At 46.4% G+C, this 20056-nt stretch overlaps 1 non-coding gene across 1 annotated transcript; it reads right to left on the bottom strand.

The window, feature by feature from the left end:
• Window positions 1–17312: 17312 nt before the first annotated feature.
• On the bottom strand, window positions 17313–17419 carry LOC129676517 (U6 spliceosomal RNA). Its single transcript, XR_008720085.1, has one exon. It is a non-coding gene; the product is annotated as a U6 spliceosomal RNA (small nuclear RNA).
• Between the last annotated feature and the right edge of the window lie 2637 nt (window positions 17420–20056).

Genomic DNA, 20056 nt, shown 5'->3' with positions numbered 1-20056 from the left:
GTGGGTCCTGTACTTTCAGACAAGGAGCACTTTTTGTAGCCCTCTTGAGTGCTTCCTCAGACTCAGGCATCCACACTTACCACCTAGCCTCTCTAGGGCACTGCATATTCTGAGTGGCAAGCACGAGTCAACACAAGCACTAGGTCGATGGGAGACTTTAATGTATTCTTTCGGGGCTGTGCCACTTTATGCTGTGGAGCTTTTTTTGTAGCTTTCCAAGTGGGATAAGACCCATCCTGCAGGAACCAAGACGGCGACGAATATGACCGAGATCCCCACAGCCTGCTCCTGTGAAAAGAAGCAAACAGGAATCTGGCCATTAGAAAGCTTGGACCTGGGCAGGGAAACTTCCCTGTCCTTAGACTCCTGCAGTGTGGGGCTTCTGCCTCAGCCAGAAGCATCACTTCAGCTAGAAATTACTGCCATTGCTCTCCCTCTCTCTAGGTTGGCCAGCCATAGTCCCCATTTGCCTTCTGTTTGTGAGCAAGCAGGTTTTGCTGTGTCAGAGAGCTTGGCAGCCTCGAGTCCTTGGCAGGGATTATGACCTTAGAAATCAGGAGAAACAGCCTTGGGCTTCAGTGCCCAGGATCCTGCCTGGCTAAAACAGCTCCCAGTGAGAAAAAGGTTCACTCCGCTCCTGTGATCTAGTCATGCATTCCAGGGTGCTGTGCAGAATAGAAAAACTCAGATTTCTGTTGTAATAAACAATCTCGGGCCTTCCTCTGAAAGCAGACCAAGCTGGGTGAGACATCTGCCCTGTATGGATGTTTCATACAGTGGCGTGCAGTAGTGGCCACACCGGGAACCCCTTGTTTTCAGTAGTTTTGTGTAGAGAACTGGATCCTGAGTTCTCACCCCACCCCACCCCCAAACATGACTTAGTCCAGGCTTCCCATTCTTCATTCTTTTAGCTGAGTCAGTTCTTCACTTAGACATGACTCTTTCCTATTGACCTTATCTTGAGTTTAAGCAAATCTGGCATAGAATAGGAATCTTAGTCTGGTCTGAGTCATTACTGTGCCTGTGACCAAATAACCTTGTTCTTAGATGAATTTCATATGTAAGATTGGGTATGCTGCTGTTTTAGTTTCACCCTCAGAACAGCCCCCCTTTCCCCATAACAGTGGAATACTCGTTATGAGCCCTGCTTCCCACTTGAACTCTGTGCCCCCTCGTTCTGTCTCTGTTGACCAGAGGTACGTAAGGCCTGAAGAAGGTCTCCACCCCACCATTTGTAGCCCTTTAGGAGCCTGGCCCACAGGCAGTGGTGCCAGAACCCCTCTGCTGGCATTCAGACACTATTTTGGCCTAGAACTCTGACATCTGGCACCATATTTACCTTTCCTTTATCACTTAATCTCTCCTGTTGCCCTGAAGCCCAGGAAATGCTACCTTAGAAGTTACTTACCGTGGCAGAAGTGGGGGTTTGGGCTGGCTTGGCAGAGATGTGGGCTTTGGGAACCAGTGTATGCTTCACGGGCGCTTGGAGCAGCTGCAGGACAGGGGGGAGCCTTGGCATGATTCTTGCTAGGGTTGTACTCCTTCCTTGGCCCCAAAGAGGTACCTTGAGTGTCTACTGCACGTACTCTCCTTGCTGGGCTAGTTAGGGCTTTTTATAGCTGGGGTGGAGAAATGCAGCTGTCTCCTGTCACAAGACTTGGCAGAAGAGATAACTGCTGGTAGCTGGGAGAGCCAGGCTACCCTATGATGTTGTGAGTCCCTCATAATGTAGGTAGATGGTGTAGGTCCTTCGGAACAAAATATACTTCTTTGCAGAAAAAAAACACTTCAATGGGATAGGCCCAGGAAAGTCAGACTTAAAATACCAGAGATGTGGCAGGCTTTAAAAGTAAACCTTAAATCCTGGGGTATCAACCAAACAGTTGCATACAGAACGCACATCGACGTTCCTGGATGAGGGACTGGCCTTCCCAGTCTCACACGGTACACTTTGATCTAGTAGCCCTATTGTCTTGAGTCCACATAGGTCTAGGCATAGCTGGGGTTTCTCTCCAGGGAGCCATGTGCTCATATTCATGTATTCTGCATCCAGCATGCATAATGACCTTAAAGGAACAAAAGTAGAGCACAAAAAGTAGGAACAAAAAGAGAAGGCACTTTGTGAGTGCCAGTCGTGGACTGGAGCCATGCCTGAACCCAGACCATTGTCCCCACTCAGGGCACTAGGCTGGGCAAGCTCTCACACTCCGGCCTCTCTGCAGGTAGTGTGCTCTCCATTTCTCCCCAGGCTTACATCAGTCACTTGTTATCCTGCTCCTGGAAGACTGTCACGATCCTTCTAATGCAGACCCCACTCTCCCTCCCATGTACTTGTCCTGACCCCAGGCAATAGCCTCTTTTATTACCCCAACTGACTCCTACCAAATAAAAAGGGCAGTTTTCCAGCACTGTGTCAGCCTTGCTTTGCTTGGCTGCTGGTTTTCCTTCCATCTCATTCAGTCTCCTCCTGACCTCTGGTTAGCCCCAGCTCTTGGATTTCCATCTGGTCTTCCCAGACCAGTGGCCCTCCCCACCTCAAGGCCAAGTTTTGAAGTGTTCATTCCCCAGCAGCAGCCTTTATTTCCTCTGGAGTTTACACTCAGCTTCCAGCCCACCAGTAGTACCACACCTCAGAGAGATAAGCTCCCATCTTCCCAAAGTCTAACCTCAAACATCTCTATATTGTCTCAGACCGTTCTTTTTTTTTTTTTTTTTTTTCAGATTTATTTATTTTATGTGTATGAGTGTTCTATCTGCATTTACACATGCCAGAAGAGGGAATCGGTTCACATTATAGATGGTTGTGAGCCACCATGTGGTTGCTGGGAATTGAACTCATGACCGTTGGAAGAGCAGACAGTGCTCTTAACCACTGAGCCATCTCTCCAGTCCCTCAGACCATTCTTACAAAGCAGCCTGTGTTCTACATTCTCCAACAGGCTCCAGGCCCTACCTCCTCCACAACCGTCAAGGCCTGAGTGATGTACATATCATAGTCAGCACACACTAGCGCTTTCCACTGTGCAGTCTGTTCTGTCCTCGTATCTGTTCAGGTCACAAGGCTTGGTTCAAATGACATCTGAAGTGTATCTAGCTCGACCATGTGCTCCCCTGACTAAAGCAGACGTGTTGTGAGGGAAGGGACTCTGTTCTTTACTGAGTCTTTAGGACCTAGAGTAGTTTCTGGCTTACCAGATTGATTGTTCAACCACTTAGGCAAAATGGGTGGGTGGGTGGGTGGGGTGGGTAGTTGGGTGGTCAGTTGGTCAAGGAGATATAAGGATGAATGATGTTTCCATAATTTACCAGGCACTGAACTAGACTGGATGTTGTTATAAAGAAAGAAAATCTTAACTGTTTGATTTTGCTAAGGAAGACGCAGGAGCCAGATGCTGGGGTGAAAACTTACTAGCTCCAAGAGGCAGAGAAAGCACCCAACTGATCTTCCTATTCAGTTCACATCCCAGAAAAGGCCAAAAGCCCAAAGCTAAAAGTTTTGCTAGCTCAGCTGACGGCCCAGGAGGAAAAGCCAACAGCTAAAAGTCCAAGAGCTAGAGAGCTAAAGCTGAGTGAACTTCAGGGATAATGTTCCATTATCAGAAGGTATTGTTGTGGCTGATAAAGGCCACAGTATTGGTGTGAGGCCAAGCCCAAAGTAGGAAATGTGGTCACTGGGCATTCAGCCTTGTCCTTGTCTGATGTCTGCATCCCTGGAGTTGGCCAAGTCACACCCCTTGCTAGAGACAGTTGTGCCCTTCTTTGCTTAGAAATGATGGTGTGAATGTTTCACTAGGAACTGTTGCCTGAAACTATGTTTACATACAGGGACTCCTCCTTACGCTCCACCTCCCCTGTAAACCTAGGCCAGGCCACCAAGAGCCAAATGCAAGGTCAGAGGGGGAGGGCTTGTGTGGGGGAAGTGTCTTGAATATTATTTCCAGAGCACTGGGCTCCAGATTCCAGCCTCAGGCTGTGGGGGGGGGGGGGGGCCCTTCCTCTCCTATGGAGTAATCCCTTCCTCCTAAACCTTTAATTATAGCCTTGGGGTTCAGTCTTTGATAAGGTTGTGGACCTGTTGAGAGGCTTGGTCTTCCTGTGGTGTTTCTTCTTTCACAAATTAAGCCTGTCCCTAACCCATCCAGGCCTGCTTTTAGCGGAGGTCTCCATCCCTGCTTTTCAGGGCCCTGAGCCATTTTCTGACTGGCAAGACTGCCCTAGACCTAGACCATACCACCCTTCTCAGAGAGGCGCCAAGGTCTGTTAGCAATGTCAAGACAGGTGAATCTCCTGTTTCAGCTCAGACTGATTATTTGCTAAGAAGTTTTAGGCTTACAGAAAAGTTGCAAGGAGAGGGCAGAGTGTTTCCACGTGACCCGCGCTATCCCCATTACTGACAGTGGTAGGTGCAAGGTCCAGGCCTCAATGCACTACGCTGCAGAAACACTTCAAATAGCATATCGAGTAGAGACCTGCCACCCTGCACAGCCTCAGGCTCCCCAGCATCTCGTGGCCCAGCCGTGGTAGATGAAGCCTCAGTGAGGGCAGGGTTGGGGGGGTGGGGTGAACAGTGCAAGGAGTTGTAACCAAGAGAGTTCATAGGCCGTCCCAGAACCCAGGTAGCCACACCAGCTCTAGCCCTTCACTCCTTTCTCACACCCTCCGCGGACTTTCTGACTACACAGAACTCTGCAGGCACAACCCAACCCTCTTCATTCCTCCACCCAAGTGGTCTCTCTGTCCCGCTACTCAAGAGCAGGGAAGTGGTTGCTCCTCTCCACTGGTCTGCATTACACTTAAAGGAGAAGGCAGCCAGAGGCACAGAGGCAGTACAGAGGAGAAATAAAGGCCCCATGGAGCAACCATGAGAACCGAGTCATGGGCAAGTCTCAGTACAGGCCAACCAACCAGGGCTTGACCTGGGCGTCTGCTGGACAGGTTGCCCTTCCGCTCAAGTCTTTAGGCCGCGTGCAAACACACAACTTATGCATGTGGCAACGCCCTGACCCTGTCCTTACGCCCCAAAGTGTGAGAGGACCTATAGCCTGAACATCCTTCCTGTGAAACTGGAGATCACTTCTGCTTGCAGGACCTCTGGAAGGAGAGCTGAGTGGATACGTGTGAGCATAGGGCACCACCTTGTGCCCAGTCTTGGAAGCGCAAGAGCTGCTGGGTCACTTATACCTTACACTTTACATTGGGCTTCTGTTTACATCTCATAAAATACGTTCCCAGAGGGGACCAGCCTCTGGCACAGCAGGTTCTCCTAGAGGCATCTGTAGCATATAGATTTATAGGCCCTAAGGTTTATTGCACATTTCACGTCACCGTTTTTATGTCACATATAAACGTGATGATTGGGTTAGAGTGATGGCTCATTGGTTAAAAACACTTGCTGGGCAATCACAAGTCCTGGAGTTCAGAGCCCAGCACCCACTAACAGGCCTGCTATCCCACGAATGTGGGTAACTCCACCTCAAAGGGGTCTGAGCCCTCCTCTGGCCTCTGTATGCACAGTGACATACAGTGTGAGTGTCCACATACGTGTGGCAAAATGTCACACGGCTACATACACATAGGTACATAAGTACTTTAAAAAACTTAATGCCGGGGCTGGAGAGATGGCAAAGAGGTTAAGAGCACTGTCTGCACTTCCAGAGGTCCAGAGTTCAATTCCCAGCAACCACACGGTGGCTCACAACCATCTATAATGTGAACTGACTGATGCCCTATTCTGCCCTGCAGATGTACATGCAGACAGAACACTGTATTCATAATAAATAAATAAAATGTTTATTTAAAAAAAAAACTTAATGTCTCACACTCATTCAAAACCAATCAGCCACTTTCAGAAATAGTAAAGACTTGCCCAGGTGAGAATTAGTCTTTCCCCTTTATCTGCAACAAAGTCAAAGTCACTCTCCCTCTGGATGCTCCATGTTTGCTAGTAGCACAAAGAAAAAATAATAAAAATTAAAAAATAAACTAAGGAGAACTCTTACAAAGAGAACTCTTACAGGGGTCTGGCTTTTTTTTTTTTTTTTTTTTATGCTGCTCTGGAAGGGATGACTGCTGAGCTAACCTTGAATGAAGGAGGCCTCTTTAGCCTCAAGAGGGCTGAGCTCAGAGCAGGACCCCTGCTGCCTCTGAGCACAGAGAGGAACCTTTCGCAAGTGCTGGCTGCAGTCTCTCTGGAGGCACTGATCCCGCTGTTTCTACTCTGTCATGAACAGGCTCAGACCCTCGAACATTTGACTCCTAGGGACCCATGCTGGCTTGCATGGACAGCAAGTCTCAAGATAAGATGACAGTCCGCTGTGTAAAAACTTATTCCTCAATGTGTACGTTAATCTTAACGATTGACTGGATTTCAAATCACCACAGAAACATACTTCTGGGTTTGTTGCCAGAGGGGTTTAGGTGAAGAGGGTGGAGCTGCTCTAAATATGGGCTGGGACCCAGACTGAATGGAGGAGGAAGCCAGTGCGCATCAGCATTCATCTCTATCTGCTTCCTGGCTGGATTTAATGCAACAGGTGGCCTCCTGTTCTTGTTACTATGCCTCTCCTCCATGATAGAAGCACCTTCAAACTCTAGGCCCAAATGAGTGCTTCCGTTCTGAAGGTCTTTTTGTCACATCAACAAGAAAAGAAACTAATACACTCAGCAAATTAAGATGCCCACCCCGCCATCTAGATACGAGCCCTGCCTCTTCCAACCTAAACAACCAAGGCACTGTGACGTTGAAACAGCAACTGAAAGCTCAGAATGAGCCTTTAGCAGGTGGGGATGCAGGATCAGTTGGTTGAGAGCGTTCATGTCGAAAGCCCTGGGTTGCATCCCCAACATTACATAAACCTGGAGTGGATATCTGTACTTAGTCCAGTGCTGGGGAGAACCATAGGCCCAAGGTCATCCTCAGTGAAACTGAGAGCACAAGGCCAGCCTGGAATGAGTAAGATCCTGTTTTGAAAACAACAAGGGTTAGCCTAGTGACGTAAATTCAGTCCCTAAAACCCACATGGTAGAAGGAAGAAACAGACTTCCACAATTAGTCTCTGACCTCCACAGGCATGATACGGCTTGTGCATGCCCCTGCCCAGTAAATAAATAAATTTAAAAAATTAAAATCAAACATCAAAAAGGTTTTTTTAAAGGGGGGGAGGGTGTCGGGCTGTGGTGGCACACTTTGATCCTAGCATTTGGGAGGTAGAGGGAGGTGGATCTTTTGAGTTTAAGGCCAGCCTGGTCTACAGAGTGGGTTACAGGACAGCCGGGGCTACACATGGAAACCCTGTCTTGAAAACAACAACAACAACAACAAAACATTTTAGAAGCAGCTCATGGCCTCTGGGTAGTTTTCTCCTACTGTCTGGCTTGCTCAGATGAAGTGAATCTAGAAAACCATTCCCTCTGTCTTTGGTGGTTGTATTCACAACCCGCCCCCAAACTGTCAGTGCCACTTTCAGCACGACACTTCTAACCTTTGTACATTCGTGCTGTGGTTTCCTTTCATGAGAGGCCAACTGATTCGAGCTCTCTTTACAGGAATGTGTCTTATGGACCTGGCCACAGAGTTTCAAAACCCCAACTGTTTTGTTAACGTAATGATTAACTTGATGTGTCAATCTGACTGAACCCTGAAGTCAAGATATTTGGTCAAAACACTAGTCTAGATGTCTCTGCAAGAGTTTTTGCTGTGAGAATGACAGGCAAGTTGGTGGACTTTGGTGAAGCAAACAACCTTACACAATGTGAATGGGCCTTGTGGTCAATTAAAGGTATGAGTAAAACAAAGTCTGACCTACCCTGAGCAAGAGAGAATTCTTCCTCCCGGCAACTTTGGATGTAGGGGCAAAGTTAGCTCTGCCTGGGGTCTGTACCTGCCAGCTTTCCTATCTGGCTCTGGGGCCTCCAGGCCCCATAATCTAGGAATCCAATTCCTAAAGTTAACCTAGCTCTTCTTTCCTCATTCTCCCGCTCTTCCTCCCGGTGGCGCTGTGGCTCTGCAGAGTCCCGACTGAACTGACACAGTTGCGGAAACTGAGCCATAAACAGGGTAGCGTTTCTGTCCTATCACTTTGCGATGAACAGTCACTGATCCTCCTTTTCTGTGTGTCGTGTTAAATGGTGTCAGATGTAACGGGTACACCGTGTCCTACAGAAGCAGAGCGTTCCCTCTTCTAAAATCATGCGCACGGCTGTACCAGGGAACACCAACTCCTGTGCAGCAGGTGGCCACAGACCCAGCAACGGGACACAGTGTGCTTATCAAAATCTCTGTGTTTCTGAGGGTCTGAGTCAAATCCAGGTAGGCTGGATCCCTCCTCGGGTCCACCAGGGGAACTGTGGAGAAAGACTTGAGAAAAAGTGTGTGGCGTGTGGCGGGACAACCACATTTACAAACTCATTCTGCCTAAGTGTTAGTTGAGCCATGAGCCAAGGCAGAGTCTAGAGGTTCTGAGAGTCTGTTTGGAGAACAGAATTTATAGGATGCTATGGAAGAGGGAGAAGAAATCCTCTGCTTTGCTGCAAGTATCTAGAAATACTGACCGGTCAGAAAATGAGGGAACCTGCCTGTGACCCAGGAATTCTCCCCTGTGGCCTGCAGGTGGAGCTGTCGAACTGTTGTTCCCTGGCCGACAAGCGTATGGATATAGCCAACCTGGATTTGGCTCTGACCCACAGAAACAGAGATTTTGATTAGCTCACTGTGTCCACCTGCTAGGTCTGTGGCCACTTTGTTGCACCGGAGCTGGTCTTCCAGTTCGGTTTCTGTAGAACACGGTATATCTGTGTTACAACGGCATTAACTGCACCCAAAATATTGTGCAACCATCACTACTATTTATGGAATTCTTATCACCCCGAACAGAAACCCCAAACCCATCAAGCAATAACTCCTGGTTCTCCCACCTTTCTGTCACTTTGGGGTTTTCTTTTCCTTTTGTTGTTGCTGTGTAGTTTGTTTTCCTGTCATGGGTTTTGCTGTTGCTGTTTGGTTGATTTGGTGTTTTTGCTTGAGACAAGGTCTTACTATGTGCCCCAGGCTGGCCTCAAATGCACTATTTTAGCCCAGACTGGCCTCTAAATCAAAGCAATCTTTCCATCTCAGCCTTACTACTTTATTTCTCCTTAAATTTGCCTGTTCTGGTGCTCTGCTTAGGTAAATTCATAGATTCCTACATTTGCTCCTTCGTATTTGGTTGCTGGATTGCCTCGCTCAAGGTTTGCTCATGTTAGGGAACCTGTCAGAAATGTCTTCGTTTTTGTGGCTGAACAACATTCCATTGTTAGTCCTGACCACATTTGACAATCCACTAATTTGTGATAGACATTTTGTATCCAATGAGTGATCAGCCTCATTCAGAAACTACAACTATCAATGAGTTTCTATTTTCATTTCTTTTCAACAGTCATAAAACTTACCCACGGTGATGGCTGCATCTGTTTTCTGTGCGTTTGGCACAAACACACACCCTTTTTTTTTTCTACTTGTGCTTTATTTTTTATTTTATTTTGAGTCCATATCTCTCTATGTATCCCTGGATGTCCTGGACCTTACTATGTAGATCAGGCTGGACTCAAACTCACAGAGATCTGCCTGCCTCTGTCTCTACCTTCCAAGTGCTGGAATCAGTGGCGTACAATAGCGTGCCCTGCTGTTTTATTTTTATAATGATAACCTTCCCCAGTAGATATGCCCATTCAAATCTGTTGCCTGCCCTTTTCTTCTTCCCCATTTAAAAGTACTTTATTAGTGGCTGGAGAGATGGCTCAGCAGTTAAGAACACTGGCTGCTCTACCAAAAGACCTCGCTTTGATTCCCAGCGCCCACTGCACAGCTCAAAATGTCTATAACTCCAGTTCCAGGGGATCGGAAGCCGTCTTCTGGCTTTCTCAGGCACCTGGAACACACATGGTACGCAGGCCTACATGCAAGCAAAACACCAAAATAATAATAATGATTTAAACATTTTAAAGAGCATGTACTGCTCAGAACTTCTTATTTTTGCTTTATATGTATGTGCTAGCTGGTATTTTGTCCACTTGACACCACCAGAGTCATTTGTGATGAGGGAATCTCAACTGAGAAAAATTTTCCCACCAGATTGGCCTGTGGGCAAGCCTATGGAACATTTTTGATTGCTGATTGATGGAAGGCCCAGCCCTCTGTGGATGATGCCAGCCCTGGGCTGATAGCCCTGAGTGGTGAGAGCAGGCTGAGCAAGTCAGGGGAAGCAAGCCAGTAAGCAGCAGCCCTTCTGCTTTATTTAGGTCCTGCTTCCAGGTTACTGCGCCGGCCCTGACTTCCCCCAGTGACAGAGTGTGACCTGACAGCTTTAAGATAAAATAAACCCTTTTCTCTCCAAGTTGCTTTTGGTCACTGTGTTTTATTACAGTAATGGGAACCCTAACAAGGATACTGTGTAAGTGCTGGGATACAGGCATGCACCTCCACGCCCAGCTTCTTCAAAAAAGTCTTATCAGCACACAGACCCTGTTCCATGAAGCACCAACTTCTGTTCCAATCACTACAGCTTTGCCGCCACATCCTGTTTCAGTTTATCTTTCTTGCTTATGCTTTTGTTTACTTGTTAGTTATTATTTATGCGTACACGAATGTGCATGCCACACACATGGAGTCAGAGGAGAACGTATGAAGTTGGTTCCCTCCTTCCACCTTATGTGACTTCAGGGGACCCAGCTCAGATTGTCAGGCTGCTGTGACAAGCACTCTTCCCTATTGAGATTTTCCCGTGGTCTTCACGAAGGGTTCTGCGCTTGTAGATGCTGAAAGTAGGGCATTGGTCTGTCTGAGTTGATTTATATGGTGCAGGGTGAGTGACACTTTCACTCGGGAACAGGTTAAGACCTGCTTCAAGAGAGGAACTGTCCTGACTCCAGACCAGGCAGGTCAGGAGAATCTCACAAGTCACAGATCAGCCAATGAGCAGCAGAGTTCCAAATCAGATCCAGCTGCCTGCTCAGTGTATCCCTACTATTGGAAGGGCTACACGGGTGTAGGGGCCAGAGGTCTCCAGGGATGAGGTAGCTGTAAGCAGAGAAAGGAAGGACCAGAGCGCCTTGGCGAACACAGGAGTCAGAACCTTGAGGTGGGGGCACTCACAGGACAGGTGTGTGAGGTGGGTGCCTGCCACCCTTCACTGCAGTCAGAGTGCCGTCCTGGGATGGTATGGGCATAGAGGCCCTGAGAAGCCAGCTCTGTAAGGAGGGAGAGTCTGAGGTTTGGCCCTAAGGGTGTTCTCTCTGTGTAACAGTGAGGGTCTCCATAGTCTTAGCAGCTGGGAGATTCCCAGCCCTGCTATATAACACAGGGCGGTTTACACACACACACACACACACACACACACACACACACACACACACCCGGGGAAAGCTCTGTCCACCCTGCAGGCTCTGCCCCATTGTTACCAGGCTGTTTGCATCCACCCTTTGTCCTAAGTCATAGAAGGGACTGACCCAGGGTTCTTTAAAGGAAGTTGTCTTCTGTTCACCTACGAAGGCAAGAAGGTCCTCAGATGCCTCAAGTCTGGCTCCTTTAAAAGCAAGAACCCAGTGACCCCCACAGAAAGCGCCAGGTGATGGAGGGTGCTTTGCTGGCAAAGGTGATTAATTCAGCCTTGAGGAGGGTTCAGGGTTCTTGCCAGCCTACACTAACAAAGAGGACTTATTCTTGCCCTCTGAGGGTAACAAGGGTTGACTTTATGGCCCTTTTCTCCTAGCAGGACAGCACAATTACTGTACCCAAGTTCTTGGTTTCAGCCTTCCCCCAGACAGGCAACAGGGGCCCCAGGGAAAACACTTGAGCTAACAATTAACCAGACTGTGCATGTAATGACCCCCTTTGTATTCTGTATTGGTTAGTGGTGCTTGGGACAGGATCCAGGGTCTTGAGCATACTAAGCTTATAAACCACCACAGAGCCACATCTGATTATAGTAAATAGACATAGCAGGGGTTTTACCCAGTCTTAAAGAAAAAAAAAAAAATCATGACAAGGGAAAATAGGAAGAACTGGAAATTCTTATCTGAAGTATCCCAGATTTAGAAAATAAATGCTGCATGTTTTCTCTTACGTGCATCTTGATTGTGTGTGTGTGAGTGTGTGTGTGTGTGTCTGTCTGTATGTATGTATGTCTATGATGAAAGAATATAGAGTATAGGTCAAGATACTAGAAAAGGGACCATGGGAGGGGAAAAAGGAGGGGGAAGGATAAAAATAAAGTAACAGCACTAATGCACATAAAATAAAATTAAATTTAAAAAATAAATAAATAAATAAAGTAACAGAATACATGGCACAAAGGCCGAGGGGTCAGTGGAAGGAGGAGGGACCGACAGAAATCGGCCCGTGGCTGGGGAGGGAAGTCAGGGAAGAATGCCGACAAGAGGGAAATTCAGTGAAAATCCTGTAATGAAACCTATTACTTCTTTCATATTTTTTCAATAACAACAACAACAAAAAAGTTTCTGAGCCAGCAAGATGGTTCAGTGAGTGAAGGCCTGTGCAGGCAATTTAGTCCCTAGAACTCACATAGTACACAGAGAACTGGGCCCTGCGAGTCATCCTCTGGCCCCTACATGCACCCGGGGATGTGCGCCCATGTGCAAAACACTCACGTGGACATAGAAACACTTGCACAAATAAGTGTACATTTTAAAATAAAATAGAAGCCACCTTTCTTATCTTGCCCACATCCAAGGGCACAGCTCAGTGTTGTGAAAGTACATGGACAGTGGAGTGCAGCCAGTGGCACCATCCATCTCCAGAACACAAAGTCTTGGAAAGCTGAACTCTGTCCTCATTAAGCACTGACCTGCACCCGTCCATGCTCCCAGCCCCTGGCACCCAATCTCACTTTCTGTTTCTGTGGATATGAGGACTCCAGGAAACTCCTCGAAGTAATTCCACAGTACTGTCCTGCCTCTGGTTATTGTTCTCAATGTTCTATCCTAAAGGCCCATCTGGGTTGAAATGTGATTCCTTTCTTTCCAATGCTGGCCTTTTGTTTTCACTAGTTTACTTATTTCTCCAGTCTAGGGTTCAAGGGATTGAATCCAGGCATGTGCGAGGCAAGTGATTTACTACAGAGCCATTTCTCAGCTCGAGGCTATTTGAAGACATTTGGTCCTTCCATTGAGGGGACTCTCCAGCCCTTATTGGGAGAGAGGACAGAGGAGGGGACATGAAAGAGGACATGGTCTGAAGGGACATGAAAGTGAGCTCTGAGGACAAGGTTTCTCTTGGGGGACATTTTCTGGCCTTGAAAGATGCTTGGAAGCAGGTGACACTGTGCCCTAAGGCTGGGAGGCTGGAGCCTTTAGCCATGAGGCTGTTCAGATTATGTGGGTTTCACTGGAGGGTCCTCCAGGATCTTGGCTTCCTGTTGAACTGGCACCAACACACTCTGCACCTGAACCAGCATCTCCAGCACCACTCAGGCTGGAGCCCATGTTGACTCCCCAGAGTGGAGCCAAGGGGTCACTGGATATGTTCAAGAGTAAGAAGCCTGGAGGAGTCAGAACTGTGACACTTTGAGAGACAGGTCTGTGACAGAGCTGGCCTTGTGACATTTAGGCTGACACATGTCTGGGAGGCCAGGAGTGATTCTGGCCTGAAGCAAGCAGAAGCAACCTGTGTGAATCATGGCTGTGCCCTACAGGGTAAGTTTGTCACGCTTCCCCTCTTTTCTCCCGCAGGCTTGGGGCTTGGTCACCCAGAAAAGGGAGGTGCCCCATATCTCCATCAGCTAGTATACGGTCAGGTACTATACTACTTAGGCCCAATTTTTTGGGTTAATGTCAGGCGACAGACCTGTCACCAGAGCTGAGCTGACAGTCCAGCTGCCAGATCTGTAGGCCTGCTGCATGGAAACGGAGTCTTCCCAGGGCTGCTGTGATCACTGGAGTTCAGCTGAGGGACAGAAACACTCATGAAATTGCAGACTGGAAACGGTCTTTTAAGAACATCTCAAGAGCTTTCCTCAGCTGCTTCCAAAATGCTTTGTCCTCCCGAGGAAGTAAAGACCACACTGAGGTGAGGCCCTCCCTCCATCCAAACACTAGCACCACAGCCAGCACTCCCCCTCATGGCTTCCTTCTCCCAGCTTGCCTGTAGCAGCTCCACCTTCATCTTGCACTATAGCAGCCGGGGTCAATATTGAACCATTCTGGCCTGGATTATTTGCAAAGGCCCTGACCAGCGTCAACACTGGGAGCTTCACCAGAACCTTCAGAGCAGGTAGACCAGCCCAGAGCGTCCTCAACAGGTGACAGCCCTGCCCTCTCCACCAATGCCACCTCAGCTGAGGGAATGACACAAAAGCAAAGAAAGGAGAATCTGGGGAGCCAAAGTGACCACATGGGCCTTAGGCGTTTTGACTAAATCTCTTTTATTAACACAATAGAAAAGCTGGTTCTGTTTTTCAAAAGTCTTTCAAAATATGTAACGTACAAACTGTAAGTGTACCACTTTCAGTGAATAACTCAGTATGGGTTTGATTGGAAGGTTGGCTGGTTCTTTACATTCGTAGAGCTGAGCACCTGTCAGCACAATGGACCCTCAGAACTTCCCTTCATGCCAGGACTCACTGTGCTCCCACCTGAAGGCATCCTCTCTCATCCTTGCAGAGTTTTCTTTCTTTTAGGTCGGAGCCTGTGAGTTAACTGCTGGATCAGGTGGTAACATAAAATTTTAACTTTTTTTTTTTTTTTTTTTTGAGACATGGTCTCACTTATGTAGCCCTGGCTGGCTTGGAATTCTCTAACTGTGAAGCTATAGAGAGCTTCTTGCCCGAGTGCTAGGATTAAAGGCATGCATGGCCACATCCAACAACATTTTAACATTTTAAGAAATGCTTTAGAAAATTGTTGTTCTAAGATGGCCACACCATTTTCACAACAGCCAGTAATGTGCAAGAACTCTGATTTCCCCACATGCTCACTGCCATGTCTTATTGTCCACAAGTCTGTCTTTCTCTCTCGCTTTTCTTGTTAGACAGGGTCTTACTATGGAAGCCTGGCTGGCCAAGAACTTGCTATTTAGACCATGTTGGCCTCAAACTCATGGAGATCCACTTGCCTCTGCCTCCTGAGTGCTGGGATTATAGCCATATGCCACCACTACCTGGCTGTTTTTCATTACTTTTCTCATTGCTGGAACCAGACTCCTGCCAAGAAGCAGTGTTAAGAAGAGGTCCAGATTGGATGACCCTTTAAGGAGATATAGCCTATCATGACAGGCAAAGCAGTGGGAGGCTCTGTGACAGTGGGAATGTGGCAGCTGCTGGTTCACCTCTCAGCAGACAGGAAGCAGAGATGATCCTTTAAATCCTTTGCCTTTTCATGGAAATTTTAGAACTGAACTTTTGATATCTACAAAATGTCTTGCTGGAATTTTTATTTTGGTTGCATTGACACTTAAGTTAGTAAGAACATCTTAATAAAATTTTGTCTCCTCCTGGACAGTGGCGATGCACACTTTTAATCTTCCGAGTCATGTGTGTTATATTTCAAATTCCGATTTTTTTTTTTTTTGCTGCTGATGCAGAGGAAATGAAAATGAAATAACTTGCAGGTGGTCCATGGGCTCCCCCACCCCCCTGTAATAATTTACCAGCTCTAGAAATATCTTTGTTGTCTACCATTGTCTACATACACATGCTGTATACAAACAGATACAGTATGTCTTTCTTCCCAGTCCGTGCATCCTCTATCGGACAAAAATGTGGGAGACAAACTCTTCTCATTCTCAGTGTTATAGGGAAAACAACCGGCTTGTCACTGTTCCATATGATGTTAGCTGTAGGTGTCTTGAAGACATTCTTCACCAAACTGAGGACGTTCCACTGTCTCATTCTGTCATTCTGTCATTCTGGCTGAGCTGGAATTCACTATGAAGACCAGACTGGCTTCAAACTCACAGAGATCCACCAGCCCCTGCCTCCCAAGTGCTAGAATTAAAGCCGTGTACCATCAGGCCTAGCCCTTTACGAAGGGTCTATTTGTTTAAATCAATAGCAGTCTACGTTTTCACAAATGCTCTTTGTTTTGGATAGAGTCTTGCTCTGTAGCTCAGGCTGGCCTTGAACTTTCATTTTTTTCATGCTTCAGCTTTCTGAGAACTAGGATTACACATCCAGCATTAAATTCTTTCATGCCCCTATTGACATGATCGTGTAATGTTATGGACTACATTAGCAGATAGCTAAATGTTAGACCAGGTTTTGTTACTAGAAAAAAAAAACCATTTGATTGTGATATATACTATTTTACATAAGGTAAATCTAACTTGTTAATATTTAATGGAAGACTATTGCATCCATGTTCACGAGAAATATTGGTCTACAGTTTTCTTGTCTTGGAATCTCTGTTAGGTTTTCATATTGAGGCATTACTTGCCTCGGGTGATTTAGGAAGTGTTTCTTCTCTAATGTTTAGAGAATTCTTATTTATTTCTTTAAAATTTTCTCAGAATTATCAGTGAAACAATCGGAGCTCATGCTTGTATTTGGAAAGTTATAAAGTATTGACTGAATTCATTTTTCAATAGATACAGGCTATATTGGTGACTTTTTTATTGTTGTGATAAAATACCTTGGCCAAGGCAAGTTACATTGTTTTGGACTTATGGTTCCAAAGGATTAGGCTCCGTGATGCTGGGGACAGCAGGGAGCAGGCATGGCAGCTGGATCTGGAAACTGAGAGTACACATTTTAAGCTGCAAACACCAAGCAGAGAGAACCAGCTCAAAATGGCTCTCAAAACCCACCGCAGTGACATACTTCCTCCCTCAAGGCCACACCTCCTAACCCTGCTCAAATGGGGCCACCAACTGGAGACTAAGTAGTCAAAGCTAGAAATATGGAGGACACCTCATACAAACCACCACTCAGGGCTATTTCACTTCTTTTATTTTATTTATTTATTTTTTTTTTTACAGCTTGAAATTTTGTTTTATTTTATTAATAAAACCCTGCTTTCATCATTTAAGATATGTTTATAGAAAAAAAATAAATGTTCTAAACATTTAAAGCCATCTTCATCCTAAGTAGAAATATAATTATCTTTATTACAATTTTCCCTATGTATCTGAAAACCATTTCACATATCATTTTCTTTTTTTATTTTTATTTTTTAATATTACAGTTTGTTAACTTTGTATCCCTGCTGTATCCCACTCCCTCTTTCCCTCCCAATCCCACTCTCCCACCCTCATCTCCTCCCTGCCCCTTTCCAAGTCCACTGATAAGGGAGAACCTTCTCCCCTTACATCTGATACTGGTTTATCAAAAAATATGGAACGCTTCATGAATTTGGGTGTCATCCTTGCGCAGGGGCCGTGCTAATCTTCTCTGTATCCTTCCAATTTTAGTATATGTGCTGCCGAAGCGAGCACCTATTCCACTTCTTGTATGGGTTTTGGAAGATTTTCTTTTTAAAAAATTTTTATTAATTACAATTTATTCCCTTTGTATCCCCCCCTATAGCTCCTCCCTCCACCCCTCCCAATCTCACCCTCCCTTTCCCTTCTCCACCTGTGCCCCTCCCCCAGTCCACTGATAAGGGTGGTGGTCCTCTCCTTCCTTCTGATCCTAGTCTATCAGGTCTCATCAGGAGTGGCTGCATTATCTTCCTCTGTGTCCTGGTAAGGCTGCTCCCCCCTCAGGGGGGAGGTAATCAAAGAGCATGCCAATCAGTTCATGTCAGAGACAGTCCCTGTTCCCATTACAGGAACCTACTTGGACACTGAACTGCCATGGGCTACATCTGTGCAGGGGTTCTAGGTTATGTCCATGAATGATCCTTGGTTGGGGATCCATAGCTGGGTTTGGTGATGGTGCAGGTCTTTTAACTCCAGCACTCAGGAGGCAGAGGCAGGTGATCTCTTGTGCTCAGTGCCAGCCTGATCAACATAACAAGTTCGAGGTCAACCAGGGCTCACAGAGAGACCCTGCCTCAAAACAAAACAACAAAAAGCCTGGCACATTTTGTCAAACTCATAGACAGAGAGGGGCTCAGAGTGTTCCCTGAATATTCTTTAATTCATGGAATCAATGAACTCTCTCTAGTTCTAATACTAATAATTTGTATTTTATCTCCTTTTTTTCTTCCTTGGTTTGGCTAGGGTTTTTTATAATACTTACTCTTCCCAGAGAACCAGCTTGATTTTTATTAATTTCTTACTGTTAGTTTCATTGGTTTCTTTCTAATTTTTATTATTTTTTTTCCTAATTACTTGGAGTTTAATTTGCCTTTATTTTCCTAGTTTCTTTTAGGAATTATTATCTTATATGTGAGGATTTATGTGCAGGTCTGTGCATCATATGCACGCCTGTTGCCCGCAGAGGTCAGGAGAAGGCATCGGATCCCCCGGAACTGAACCACAGTCTTTCCACAGCTGTTATTAGCAAACCTGAGTGTGCGTGGGGCACAGAGCACAGAGGGGCCCTCTAAGGCAGATGGAGAATCTAGCCATGACCTTGAGGTCCCAGGTCCCAGACATCCTGTGACAGATGCCCCAAAGCCAAAGCAGTGCTGATTTTCAGTGTCTCAGGCGCTGTAATCTCAGTCTCTGACAAAAGGAAAAAACACTGAAGGACAGCAGGGAGGGCTGGTGAAGGTGAAGTAGAGTCAGAACTGAGTCAGGTTTAGAAAGCCAGAATTCTTGATAAACCAGAAGACACAGCTTCTGAGGAACAGTGTGGGGACAGCCTCCCAGGGAACGTCACCATTATGCTTCCTATCTTGTGGGCTACCATACCTTTTCTTTTTTTTTTTTTAAAGATGGGTTCTAGGGATTCAAACTCTGGACCTTGCACTTACACTACTCCCTCAGATCTCCAGGAACTGGACTTAACGATGATTTTGCACTGCCATGTGGGTGATGGGAATTGAACCTGGGTCCTCTGGAAGGTGAGTCAGTGTTTTAACTGCTGAACCATCTCTCCAACCCCCTCTGAGTGTTTTACTTCACAGAACAAAAAAAAAAAAAAATGGAGGCATAGAGGCTAAACAGGTTGTACGTCACACAGTTGTTGAACAGTTTATTTGAGACCAGCTTGGCTTTGTATTTCTTCCCTTCTTCTTTAGACATGTGTGTTGTGAACACACACACACACACACACACACACACACACACACACACACGTCTGGGTACCTGCAGAGGCCAGACAAGGGAGTTGGATGACCTGAGGCTGAAGTTATAGATGGTTGTTAGCTACTTAATGTGAGTGCTGGAAACCAGACTCTTGTCCTCTGCATGAGCAACAAACACTCTTAAAACTTTTATCTCCAGCCTCCCCACACCCTTTAGACATTTGCTGTTGGGGGTGGGGGTGGGCATGCATTTCATAGCTTGGGTGTGGAGGTCATAGGACAATTTTGTGGAATTGGTTCTTTCCTTCCACCTTGATATAGGCTCCAGGGGTGAAACTCAGGTTGCCGGGCAATCACCTTGATCTGATAAGCCACCTCACTGGCCCTGCATTTTCTGTCTTCAATAATAATGACGGGGAGACAAAGCAGACTTGTTTTCAAGAATTTATAGAAAAGGGTATGCATAAAAGACCAGCACAGTCATGCTGTGTGAACTATGTCTTCAAGGACTGTTATTTCATCCACTACAAATTCCTTCATTCAAATACATTAACTTTGCCTTGTGGAGGTTTTACTAAACACACATGCCTATCCACACGACTATCCTGCACAGCGGAACATCATATCACTTGCAGGTCCTAAGGTCAGAAACATCCAATCTCTGCCCTTTAGCTGGGGCAGGATTAATATGGGCGGATTAATGTGCTGCAAGTTGTTTAACCTCTATGCCTGGTCAGCGCCTTCTTTCCACCCTCAGCTCTGCCCACACACTCCACTCCACCTTTTGACTTTCACACCGTTGGTAAAGTTGAAGGCACCTAAGGCCATTTCCGGAAACCTGGTTGTGAGCCGTCCACTTATTCTGAACCACCTTCTCACAGCTGCAGCGGATGCCACGCCCAATAGGAGGAGTATTGATAGAATAAAACGGGAAGAA

The sequence above is a fragment of the Psammomys obesus genome, unplaced genomic scaffold (assembly GCF_907164565.1).
Source record: "Psammomys obesus unplaced genomic scaffold, mPsaObe1.curated_primary_1811, whole genome shotgun sequence".
Taxonomy (NCBI): Eukaryota; Metazoa; Chordata; class Mammalia; order Rodentia; family Muridae; genus Psammomys; species Psammomys obesus.
The sequence above is the reverse complement of the archived record's forward strand: the minus strand, read 5'-3'. Positions and strand labels throughout refer to the sequence as shown.